A 12,593-nucleotide genomic window follows, 5' to 3' on the forward strand; every position below is an offset into this window, starting at 1 on the left:
TTTTGATGGAATGTCATAGAGTTGTTTGACACTGGGTAGAAACTTGACTCTCCCTTGTTTTCATTATGTAGCAAAGTAAACTCCTGGCTCCTGAATTCGGTCTCTTGCCTCCCCTGAGCAAGATGAATTTCTAATGGCTTTGGTTCTTGAAAAGCTCTACTGAAGCCGTGATTTAAACAGGACTTTCTTTCAGTGGGGTCACTTTTTAAATGCTATTTAGGTGGCTTTGTTGAGGAGTTGGGGGAAAAGATAAAGAGGAGGAGGTAAGGGCAAACAAATATATCTCAGGTATTTTTTTCAACTTTTTTTTTTTAGAGACAGGGTCTCACCATGTTACCCAGGCTGGAGTGCAATGGCTATTCACAGGTGCGATCATAGCACACTGCAGCCTTGAACTCCTGGCTTCAGGTGATCCTCCTGCCTTGGCCTTCCAAGTAGGTGGAACTACAAGTGTGTGCACACAAAAAAAGAAGGTATCTCAGAAAATTTCTGAATTCTTTTAGAACAATATTGGCGAGTATGTAAATTGGTACAGCTATTATGAAAAACAGTATAGAGGTCCCTCAAAAAATTAAAAATAGGACTACCATATGATCCAGCAATCCCACTTTGCCTCTGGATATGTGTCTAAAGGAAATGTGTATGTCAAAAAGATGTTTGCACTCCTGTGTTAATTGCAGCATTATTCACAATAGCCAAGATATGAAATCAGCTTAAGTATCCATCAACTGATGAATGAATTTAAAAATGTCGTGTGTGTATGTGGTGTGTGTGTACACACGCGTATAAACAATGGAATATTATTCAACCTCTAAAGAGAACGAAATCCCACAATTTGTGACAACATGGGGGTAGCTGGAGGACGTTATGCTAAATGTAATAAGCCAAGCAGAGAAAGACAGATACTGCATGATGTTATTTATACGTGGAATCTAAAAATGTTGAACTCAGATACAGTAGAATGATGGTTATCAGAAGCTGGGAGGTGGGGAAAATGAGGAGATGCTGGTCGAAGGGTACAAAGTTTTAGTTATGCTGGATAGATACGTTCCAGGGATCTAATGTACAATATGGTAAGGACAGTCAGTAAGACTGTATTGTATATTTGAAATTGCTAAGAGAGTAGACCTTAATAGTTCTCACCACATAGAAAATAAAGGGTAACTATGTGAGGTGATGGATATGTTAATGAGCTTGTGATAATTATTTTGCAATGTATACATATATCAAAACATCGTATTGTGCACCTTAAATGTATGCAATTTTTATATGCCGATTATGCTTTAAGGAAGCTGGAAAAAAATAGCAGAAAGCACAAAAATAAATTATAAAAAATTTAAAATCTAAAACCCCACAACAAGCAAAAACCAAACCAAACCAAAAAAAAACAAAAAAAACAAAAAAAACAACACAAAAACAACAACAACAAAAAAAACCCTAGAAAAGCTGAAACACTTGAAACACTGAGGATAAGTGTTAGATAAAGGAAGCCCTATTTTTCTTCCAAGAAAGAAACAAACCCAATATTTGATGTGATGGATTTATGATTTTACCAGGGAAGAGAAGGAGGGCAGGGAGTTGAGGGCTTATTAAGATACTGCCCAAGTAGCTTCAGCTTGGTGAATATTAAGCTTACTGGGTATTGTTTGCTGAATATATTTTTATTGCTTAAATCTATTTCACGTATGTTATTTATTTATAACTTTAAAGATAATTTAATATATAAAACCTTCTCTGCTGAAACGTGGGTATTAATTTCCAAGCATCATTTATTGCACTTATGGCTGATGGATTGTTATGAGTCAGAACTAATAAACTTGTAAGGATTAATAGAATATCAGTCCGGAAAAAAAGAGAGGTGTCTTGATGGTTGCCATGTAACTGCATCTGCCTGGAAGGCTGAATTACATGAGAAGTCGGCTGTGCTCTGTGCCTTGCTGAGGAAGGGGGGTGATGGGCAGTTGGGGAGAGCAGTAAAATGGATGATTAATACCTTCTAATTGAGTGGATATTGGCAGCCGTACGTTGCCCAAGACATTAAGTAGCTGGCAAACTGATATCTTTTGCTAAACATGGTTATACTCTCATGGAAGTGCCTGTTCTGTAGATTAGACAAGGTGATGCTAAGGAAACCTGGCTTTGTTGAAACAAACCAGGCACAAGATTCAACAAGCAGAAAATTACTCTATGCCTTAGGGTTTATTTTCTCTCTGCAAAAAGAGACTCTTGCACTCCATGTATGTTATAAAGTGTTGTTAGGGCAAAGAGGTTTAGAAAAACAACATCAGCAACCCACCAGATTTCTCTGACATTTAGGGAAGAATGCTTTAGTGGTCGAGTTTGGTTTTTTCCTTACTCCCTTGAGGAGTACTCCTTTGGAAAGCTGAAGTCCCTTAACTACACATGCTTTTGAAGTCACGGGTGGAGACAGCCACATGGTTCATATTGGCCTTTCGATGGGGGTAGAAATAAGAGCTGAAGAGCCCCGTGGACATCCTCACTTTCTGAGGGGGCGATGGGAGAGAAGGCAGCCAGGAGCATCTGCTTCCTGATTAATGGAGAATGACATCACCGCCGCATGCACAGCTGAAAACTCGGGTCAGGGTTGTTTTTTGCACATGTTAATCTTTATTTCCAGTTGAGAAGAGAATTGCCACATTTTCACACACCCTCTCATTTCCATTTTATTTTTCTCCTTTTCCCCCTTTTCTCTCCCTCCTCAACACACTCACAAGTATGCACATTCATGTTCACTCACACACGCCCCCCCCATAGTCACACACACTTTTACATTCACACATGCATATACATTCACATATTCATAAATACATCACACACACACATTCACATACACTCAGACACGCACTCACATATATTCATAAACACATTCACACATTCATACACATAACATTCACCCATACACATATTCACACACATAGACACACACTCATTCACACATTCATATATTCACACATTGACACACAAATTCACACAATGTCACAGTCCCACACACATTCATATACATTCACACACATTCACATATAGTCACACACTCATAATCACATACACTCACAGATATACACATTCACACATAACACACACAGTCACAATCCCATGCACTCACACACTCATTCACACACATTCATGCACAGTCACACACTGAATCACATACACTCAGATATACACATTCACACATGTTCACCATAACACAGTCACACCCATAATCCCATGCACTCAGACACACACTCCCACACCCTATCCCTCTTACTTTGGGACGCCTCTTTCCTGCTGGGCTACTCCTGGTTTTCAAACAAAGCCCCAGGCTGACCTCAGGAAGCGGAAGGGTTCTCTGGGTTATGAGCCGCCTGTTACTGTAATCATTTACTACACCTGAAGTTTGATTGGCCAAATTGGATTAAATAAATATTTAGCAGGCAGAAGCTGTCCTGACTGTGAACATCAAAGGAGTGTGACAGACTCCACCATGTTGCTGGCATCAGGCCCAAACAGCATAGCCACCCCGCCAGCTTTACTCACTCTCAGGACGTAGGCCTTGAGAAACCCAGAAAAAGACGTTTTTGTGGTGCTGTCTTGGTGAAAATTTGGAAATATTTAAGCAAATTCACGTGCATGAGAAGGAGGCTTTTCAGTGTAAAATGCATTACGTGTTGGATGTCTCCCCATCCTGCCCTGTCCCCACCCCTTGTTCCTATTTGGAAGATGGTTTGGGTGTTTTAGTCTCTTCACAGCAAGTTACAGAGTAAGGAACAACAGCGCCCCAGTTTACCTCAAAGGACAAAGAAGTTGGCTCTAAGGAGGCTCATGGGTGGGCACTGAGTAGAAAGAGCCAACCAGGGAAAATATAGGGGCGAACCCCTCCCTCCAAGGGGCGCAGGTTCCATCTATCATCTGTCTTACCTGTGTGGCTATGTGTGTGTCCCTTTCTTTTCTTCCTTCCCCACTCTTTCCCTCCTTCCTTACTTGCTTCCTTCTTTTCTCTTTCTTTCTTTCTCTCCACATCTCTATCTCCTCATAGAAATTTCTTAGTTTCTTGGCTTTCGAATGTGGCTCATCCCCTCCCTTGGCCTGTCTTCTGTGTTGCTGTCTTTTAGGTTCTGCTGCCACGGCTAACTGTATCTGTTTCTCTGTGTTTCCAGATAAACTTGGGAGGGTCAGAAGCTGACAGACCAAGCTCATTTTTCAAGCCCATCTGTGTCATACAGAGACCACGGGCTTTCCTTGGGTTGGGTCCTTCTACCTGGTTCAGTCAGCTGTGAACAAAACTTGTGAAATTTGGTCGTTTTCCTTAAAATGGAGATACGAGAGATCACCATGGCTGGTGTGAAACTAGTTCTGTATCTGATTGTCTTTTCAATTGTTTGTCCATCAGGTGAACCCACTCTGAAGGGACTTTTGGTAACATTGTTCCAAAAATAAAGATCATTAATTAATTGTACTTATTTGAAATGTATAGTGATTTTAGCTTTTTGGTTGATATCTCCTGGGACTAGCAAAGACTTGGTTCAAAGATAGTGTCTATTAGTATAGAGATGAATGATCTGTAAGGGGGGCATTTAAAACTCTTAACAAGCTATTTTCCTGCTCCCCTCAAGCACTTTAGAAGCTCTCATTTATATGTAAACAATCAATATGCTAATTGCAAATAAGCCTTATCTACTTATTAAAGCACTTAACTGACTCCAAGTCCCTGTTAACAAAGCAACACTTTGTTCACCTTAGTTTGAGGTACTGCATAATCTTGAGATCAATGAAACTTAGTTTCTTTGAAAGTATTTTATAATATTTTTCCCCACATGATGACATCCTTCCATTCCAGTTCAAATTAGGTGATATAAAAAGATTACAAGATATCAAAAAAAAATCAAGATAACAAAAACTTATAAACCATCGAGGAACTAATGTAAAAGGTAAGCAATGAAAATCTGAGAATAGGAGAAAGATACTGTCCCTGTTGTGAAAGTAAGAATTGAGTACCTTTTATTTGCATGATGTTTTTTCTTACAAAAATTTGGGCAAAGAAAGCAGGCAAAAATACTATTCAAAGTAGTATGCAAATCAGAAAATTATTTCTAAAGTACTTTTTTTCTTTTGAGACAGAGTTTTACTCTTGTTACCCAGGCTGGAGTACAGTGGCACCATCTCGGCTCACTGCAACTTCCGCCTCCCGGGTTCAAGCAATTCTCCTGCCTCAGCCTCCCGAGTAGCTGGGATTACCAGCTATCATGCCCAACTAATTTTTGTAGTTTTTTTTTTTTTTAGTAGAGATGGCGTTTCACCACGTTGGCCAGGCTGGTGTCGAATTCCTGACCTCAGGTGACCCACCCGTCTGGGCCTCCCAAAGTGGTGGGATTACAGGCATGAGCCACCGCGCCCGGCTTATTTCTAAAGTACTTTTACAAAGTTCTTTTTATTCTCCAGAAGGGGAGATTACGGAAGGAGACTGCACGGGAGGATTGTTGAGCCTGGGACAGAAGTTTAGGCAGAAGGAAGACAAAGGCTTCTGATGAAGGGGATGCAGTCCATCCTCCTAAGCTAGTGTCAGGAACTTTAGTATAGTAGAAAAAAAATCAGAGGATACGATCCAGAACATCAGACATCATATTAAAGCATAAAAACCTAATTAAATATTACTTAAAATAACATGGAGTAGAAAGCATTTTAATACATCCCTGCAATTTTTAGATGGTACAAGGTAAGAGGAAGAAATGACAGTGGGAGCCCTGTGGTGTCCTAAGTGTGCGGTTCATTTTAGTTGCAAGAATGATAGACTTGCTTGGGCTACCACATCTCTCATCAGTGAAGGTTTACGGAAGGATAAATGAGGTAGCCAGAAGAGGAACGTAAAAGGAAGAGCTGAACTGCAGAAGAGCGAGGCTGTGCAGCGCCTGGGACTTGGGGCTTGCTTTAACGCTCTGCTGGTGCCGTCTTGAGATTCTTTATAATTTTTGATCAAGGGGCCCTGCATTTTCATTTCACACTGGGCTTGCAAATTGTACCGTCAGTCCTGCTGCAACCAGAGGTTCCTTTCCAACAACTTGGGACACGAGCCATAACCTTAGGAGAAAGAAAAAAACACGGACTCTGCATTGCTTCTAATTCTTCTACCCCACGTCTTTTACCCGTTTTTTTTAGAAAACTAAAAATGTACCTATGGCAGTCTTTCTCATCTCTGTCAATATACAGAGCCTAATGGCCAAGCTTGAAATGCCTATAGCAGTGACAGAGCCTTCAATTTCCTAACTAGAAACTTAAAAACAAAAGAATCATGAAATCAATTGGTAACATAAGAACCAAAGGAACCAACATACTAACATGTAACTAATAAATAAGTACAGATGTCTAGTGTCATGTTACTCCTCATTTAAACGTAAGAAAGAGGGACTAAGAAGAGGGTACCTGAGAGCATAGAGACCAGGGAAAGTGGCGACTGAGGGGAGAGTGTGTCGTGGGAGGTATGGGGACAGTGCACACGGGTAGAAGATGATTACCACGTCACAGTTTCTGCCTCTACCTATTCCTTGCTACTGTGTTTCAGTGCTTGCATTGACCCTTCAATCCTGCCAACCCTGCTTCCCTTAATTTATAAAGATGTTTCTTAATATGGCAGCTTTGTAGTGAGGGAACTTAATTCCTGGAGGAGTAGCTGTTTAGTATCTTCTAAGCTGCTGAGTTCCCTGATGGCTGGGACTGTTCCTCTTCGTCTTTGCACCGTCAGCCCGTCTTTGTGCTAGTGAAGCCCAGCGCACAGTCTTCATCCGCACCTTTGTGAACTCAGTGTCCACAAACTCTGCCTGGAAATGCATTCTGGCCATGAGCATCCTTAGATTTTGTAGTGAACCTCTTCTTGAGTGTGATTCTTTTGACTCTCCTGAAGAAGAAATAGTTGGCCTCCATCTTCCACGTGGTACTTTTTTGTCCCGAAGAGGATAATTAAATAATGTCTTTGTCTTCTTTTCTGAAATGAAAATTATCTCTGATTCTGTGGGAATCATGTCTGTTTCAGGAACCACTGTAGCAGCTTTGTTCTGTGAGAGCCTTTGGGGCAGGAGAGATACTTTGCCTAAAATAAGGCTTGAAGTCACTCACCTTTACAAACGGGAAGATGGGAGAGCAGTGGATGCAGGAGTACTCAGTGAGGACCTATTGCCCTTTGGGGCAAGGCTGGGCATCCACACCAGACTTCCTTATAGCCATGGGTCTGCAGTTCCAAACTCCTTCCCAATCGAATAGAAGAAAAGTTGCTTGCTCTTTTTCCCTCCACTTCTATCCTTCCTGTTGCCCTATGACGTGATTAAGTTGTCTATCACCCTGCAAACAAATGAACACATTTAGCTTTTCCTTTCATAATAAGAAAGATAATAAGAACATGATAAACAGAGACTGTGGCACGACAGCAGTTGACTCGCCATTGCTTCTTAAGCCTGAAAGACAGATAGTCTCCGGCAAGCACAGCCTCTGCCCATATGTTATGTACCAACTAAGAAGTGTTGTCATGATTGGATAGATGCTAATATATTTGAGTTTAAGCTGTTCCCTGCGATAAACTGCATCTGAATAGTGATACAACATTAATAGAGTAGCAGTGATGGTTCCATTCTAACTTCAGTGTTCTAAAACTCCCTGGTGACTGAAGTTATATGGTTCTGTTGTAAAAGCTCCAGAGTCATAATGGATAAAATGGGGGCAATTTCTAGTTTAGAGAGTGCTAACTATCTACCTTCAAAGAAAATACTGTCTGTGGTGATTATCAATGCCAATGGCTAACCACAATCACAGATAAATTCAATTTCATTAACATCTAGAAATTTCGTTTTGCTTCTTAGTATGGTTTTCTCCTCTGGTGAAGACTTCCAGTGCTGCTAAAAAGTAACAGCATTGTTTGATATAAAGTCTGATTTTTCTCTCCTTTTTTGTCCACTCACAACAGAGCACTGAAATAGTCACAGGAAAGTGATCTATCTCAACTCTGCATTTGGGGGACTATTGAACACTTTCCCACCGTCTTGCTTATCTCCTAGTTTCTAGCTCTGGTTTTTAATATCTCCTTTTGAAATCCAGAGGTTACCTTTGACTCTCTTCTTGCTCTTACAAAATTTGTTGTCAAAATTGATTATGCTCATATGCTCTTTACATCCCCTCCTCTTCACACCTTTTGCCCTTGCCCCAATTCAGACCCTGTCGGATACTCTAAACTATTTCAGTAGCTTGCAAATATTTATCTCCTCCAAAGATCTTCTCTATCCCCCAAATCCCCCTCCACTCTGAGTCCCACTGTGTCACTCCTTACAGGTCACTTCTCTACTCACAAACTTGCAAGGGCTCTCCAGGCCCACCAGACAAGGCCACATTCCACTGCAGCCAGCTGTTCATTGAGCTCTGGGACCCAGCTGCCCCCATGTGCTTCCCTCACAGGACCCAGTTCCTCCCCAGACACAGCTTTTCTGTTTCCTTGGCATGCCTTGCCTTACTTCTGTTCCTTTTTGTGCTTTTATTCAAGCTATTCCCATTTCCTTGAGTGCTTTCCCCTAATCTTTACAGATCCATATCCTGCCCATCCTTACAGATCCACAGCTTCTCCATGAAGCCTTTCCTTATTTTTGCAATGGGAGTACATTTCTCCTTCCTCTACACTCCCAGAGCGATTTGTTTGTCTCTCCAAACAGTCCTTACTCTCTGTATTCTTTTGATATGTTTTCTGGTAGCCCATAAACTACCTGAGGGCAGGGGCTAAGATTCATTTGTGTTCCACCCAGAGTTCTACCCCAGAGCCCACGGCCTCCAGCATGGTACTTGCCAAATTAATATTTTATAAATGAATAAATCCATTTCCAAATCAATCCATGGATGACTTTAGAGCTTATCATTAAATATAACTATCTTCTAAGTTAAAGGAGGGTAGTAGAGGTATCGCATTTATGGAGAAAAGTTATGGATACAGAAAGGAGAAGGCCAGCATGAACCCTGTGATGTTGGATTGGAATCAGGCTAGCAGTAACTCATATGTTTTGAAATGTATGTATACACACACACATACACAGACACAGACACACAGACAGATGTGGAAATATAGCTGTATGTATATAAATGGGTTAGCATACACACATGTATTACTGAGCTCTGTCTGTTGATAAGGCCTAAAACCAACAGCCCAGTAGCAATAAACTCACTCAGCACCTGTATCTTGTTTCTAAACATCATTGTCCAGTAAAAGGAACAAAGCCACCCTGGCAAGCAGTTGATTCCAGGGTTCAGGCAGGGCAAGCACAAAATAAACCTGAAACATCTTAAAGTGCCAGTAAATAAGGAAACGCACAGAAAAAAGATATGGGCTTGTCAAAAGGACATAGGAGTCCACATAAATGGTGTTCCTAATGGCCAAAGACAGAGGAATTTGAGCAGTTAGATAAAAAATGATAGCATTGGATTTTCACCCATAGAATAAAATAATATCCAGAAGTCCATAGTTATATAAATAAATAATTTTAAGAATAAATAGGAGAGAAGGGACAACTCTTTAAGTAGAATTCCAAAGAATACATATAAAAGGAAAGTGGAAAACAGAATCACCATTGGGGAAATACCATGGTAATAACTGTTACATACAAGATTCACAGATTGATGCTAAAATTAGTGGGCAGTGATTTGAGGAGAAACGGAATTTGCGTAGTCTCAGCATATCTCACTTAAAATGCTTACTTGCTACCAAGGGAAAAATTAAGTAACTTTGCAGTGGAAAAACCAGCATATACCACCCTAACCAAGTGATCAAATGAAACATCACATAATAAGACATATTGACATCATGAACCCCTTTACATGATATACAAAGAAAGACACAACATCCTTTTTATAGTATTCTTGCTAAAGATACATAACCTCATTCCAGTCATGAAAAACCATTAAACAAACCATGTGTGGTGGCTCATGCCTGTAATCCCAGCACTTTGGGAGGCCAAGGTGGTCGGATCACTTGATGTCGGGAGTTTGAGACCAACGTGGGCTACACAGTGAAACCCTGTCTCTACAAAAAGTACAAAAAGAAAGAAAGAGAGAGAGAGAGATGGAAGGAAGGAAGGAAAGGAAGGGAGAGAGGGAGGGAGGGAGGAAGAAAAAACTCATTAAACAAACACAAACTGAAGGATATTCTGCAAAATCATTTTCATCAGTTCTCCTCAAAAGCGTCAAGCCCAAGAAAGGCAAGGAAAGACTGAGGAATTGTTATGGCCTGGAAGGCAATACTTCTCTATGGAGAAGTAACAACTAAATGCAATATGGAATCATCCTGAATAGGATTCTGAAACAGAAAATGACAGTGGTGGAAAAGATGGTGAAGTTCTAATGAGGCCTGTAGTTTAATTAATAGTATTGTATGAATATGAATCTCCTGTTCTGGATAATTTTGCTATGGTTATGTAAGCATATGGTTAGCATTGAGAGAAGTGGTATAAAGGATACAAGCTTTGTATGCTGCAACTTTTCTGCAAGTCAAAAAAGTTCAAAGTTTAAAAAAAATTGCAGGTTTTAATTAATTACATAAACTAAGTCATTAATATGGTAGGCATTTCTTTTTTTTTTTTTTTGTGAGACGAGTCTTTCTCTGTCGCCCAGGCTGGAGTGCAGTGGCGCTATCTCGGCTCGCTGCAAGCTCCGCCTCCCAGGTTCAGGCAATTCTCCTGCCTCAGCCTCCCAAGTAGCTGGGACTACAGGTGCCTGCCACCATGCCTGGCTAATTTTTTGTATTTTTAGTAGAGTCAGGGTTTCATCATGTTAACCAGAATGGTCTTGATCTCCTGACCTCAGGTGATCCACCCACCTCAGCCTCCCAAAGTGTTAGTATTACAGGCGTGAACCGCTGCGCCTGGCCCTATGGTAGGCATTTCCTTAACCGAAAAGGACTTAAACTACCTTTAAAGAAAGTCAAGCAGTCAGATATTATTTTTATTCTTTCTATACACGACTTCTTTCCATGCCTTACATCTGTTGTTTCCACTTGTTTGTAGATATATGGGTCTGACAGCGTGAGCAAAACCCTTTTTCCTTCGGGTCAAATAAACAGAGCATATGCCTTCTCGGTATATGGGTGTTTGGTTTTTGAAGCTGATGCAGCTCTGTCTGAATCCTCTGTTGAGGGCAAGATGCAGACAGCAGCATGTCCTCCTTTTTCTGGACCTTCCCATCACCCTAAAAAGTTCTTTGAGCAAGACCATGGGCTGCACTCCTTGCATCTGGCATTTTTCCATCCTTCTCTTTCTTTTTGCATTGTGACTTGGCAGATTGCTCAAGATTTTCAGTTCCAAGTTGACTGGACTGACATCCTTCACTTCTTTTGCCTTCTATACATTCTTCTTTTCCAGTGAACCAGTCAACATACTTTTTATAAAAAAACTTTTTATTTTAGAAATGTTCAAACATACAGAAGAGTAGAGAGACTATAATAAAGTGCTTGTCAGCTTGATCTTAACCAGACAGGTACCCTTTCCAAAGAAAGGCAATTGTGACTACCTGAAATTAGATGTCATCAATGGTGAGGGTGAAGGTGGAGCACTAGCCCCAGTTTCTATCATTCTCTCGTCCTTATTTTTATACTCTCAGTTTTTGGACAACACCTTGTTTTTTTGGCCACTTTATCTTATCAAGAGTACAGGGACTGGGGCCGGATCCAGTGGCTCATGCCTGTAATCCCAGCACTTTGGGAGGCCGAGGCAGGTGGATTGCCTGAGATCAGGAGTTCGAGACTAGCCTGGCCAGCATGACGAAACCCCATCTCTACTAAAAATACAAAAATTAGCTGGGTGTGGTAGGGGGTGCCTGTAATCCCAGCTACTCAGGAGACTGAGGCAGGAGAAACAGCTGAACCCAGGAGGCAGAGGTTGCAGTGAGATGAAATCGCACCACTGCACTCAAGCCTGCTCGACAGAGTGAGACTCCATCTCACAACAAACAAACAAACAAACAAACAAAAAGAATACAGGGACTCACTCATCCTCTCTCCCACCCCTTGCGCATTGCAGGTTGAGGTCCTTTCTGGGGATGGTTAATGGAAAAGGAACCTCTCTAAATGTTTTGCTTAGGGGTCCAAATTTTAGTTTTTGCTCAAAATCACCTTTTGCTCTAAAGGTCTCATTTTTCTAAAGGAAGCTGAAATCATGTTTTGCTGATTAGGCCTCTGTGTTACTAAACACTGAAGAAGAAAAAAAAAAAAAGCTTAGTGAAAGGTCACCGAACCACAGCTCCTTCCGCTGTTAATTTGGGTTTTTCCATCATCAGTAATGCAGATTTGGGAATCTCAGGTTTTATGTCTCACAAAGCATTCTAGTAATTTTTGGTCCTCAGGAAGTAATGAGCTAAATGAATACTGAAATGAGATCAAGGAAGCTCTCTTCCCAGAGAAGGTAGTAAATGAATAATAAGATGCTAGTTTCCTAAGGGGAAGAAAGAGATTTTTACGTCTGTGTGCAAGTAGGATATCAAAGTGCAAACCCACCCCTCTTGGAGAGAAGTAGTAGTTGGGAGTGAAGTAATGGAACATCTGGTTTGTTATTCAGCATAATCTGCCAGATGATGAAAGTACA

The 12,593-nt window shown here is 40.9% G+C and overlaps 1 protein-coding gene and 1 long non-coding RNA gene across 3 annotated transcripts in view; one reads left to right on the top strand and one right to left on the bottom strand.

Moving 5' to 3' along the window:
• Positions 1-12,593, top strand: part of MAML3 (mastermind like transcriptional coactivator 3) — a 436,712-nt gene that overhangs the window by 214,619 nt on the left and 209,500 nt on the right. The gene's annotated exons all lie outside the window — the stretch shown is intronic.
• On the bottom strand, positions 5,555-7,583 carry LOC103884648. 2 transcript variants are annotated; one of them, XR_004182558.1, is made up of 3 exons: positions 7,496-7,583; positions 7,108-7,329; positions 5,555-6,075 (listed from the first exon to the last, which is right to left on the bottom strand). It is a non-coding gene; the product is annotated as an uncharacterized LOC103884648 (long non-coding RNA). The 2 variants fall into 2 exon arrangements; XR_004182559.1 differs by adding an exon at positions 6,783-6,976 and having other exon boundaries at positions 7,108-7,551.

This window comes from Papio anubis, chromosome 3 (genome assembly GCF_008728515.1).
Source record: "Papio anubis isolate 15944 chromosome 3, Panubis1.0, whole genome shotgun sequence".
In the NCBI taxonomy this organism is placed as follows: domain Eukaryota; kingdom Metazoa; phylum Chordata; class Mammalia; order Primates; family Cercopithecidae; genus Papio; species Papio anubis.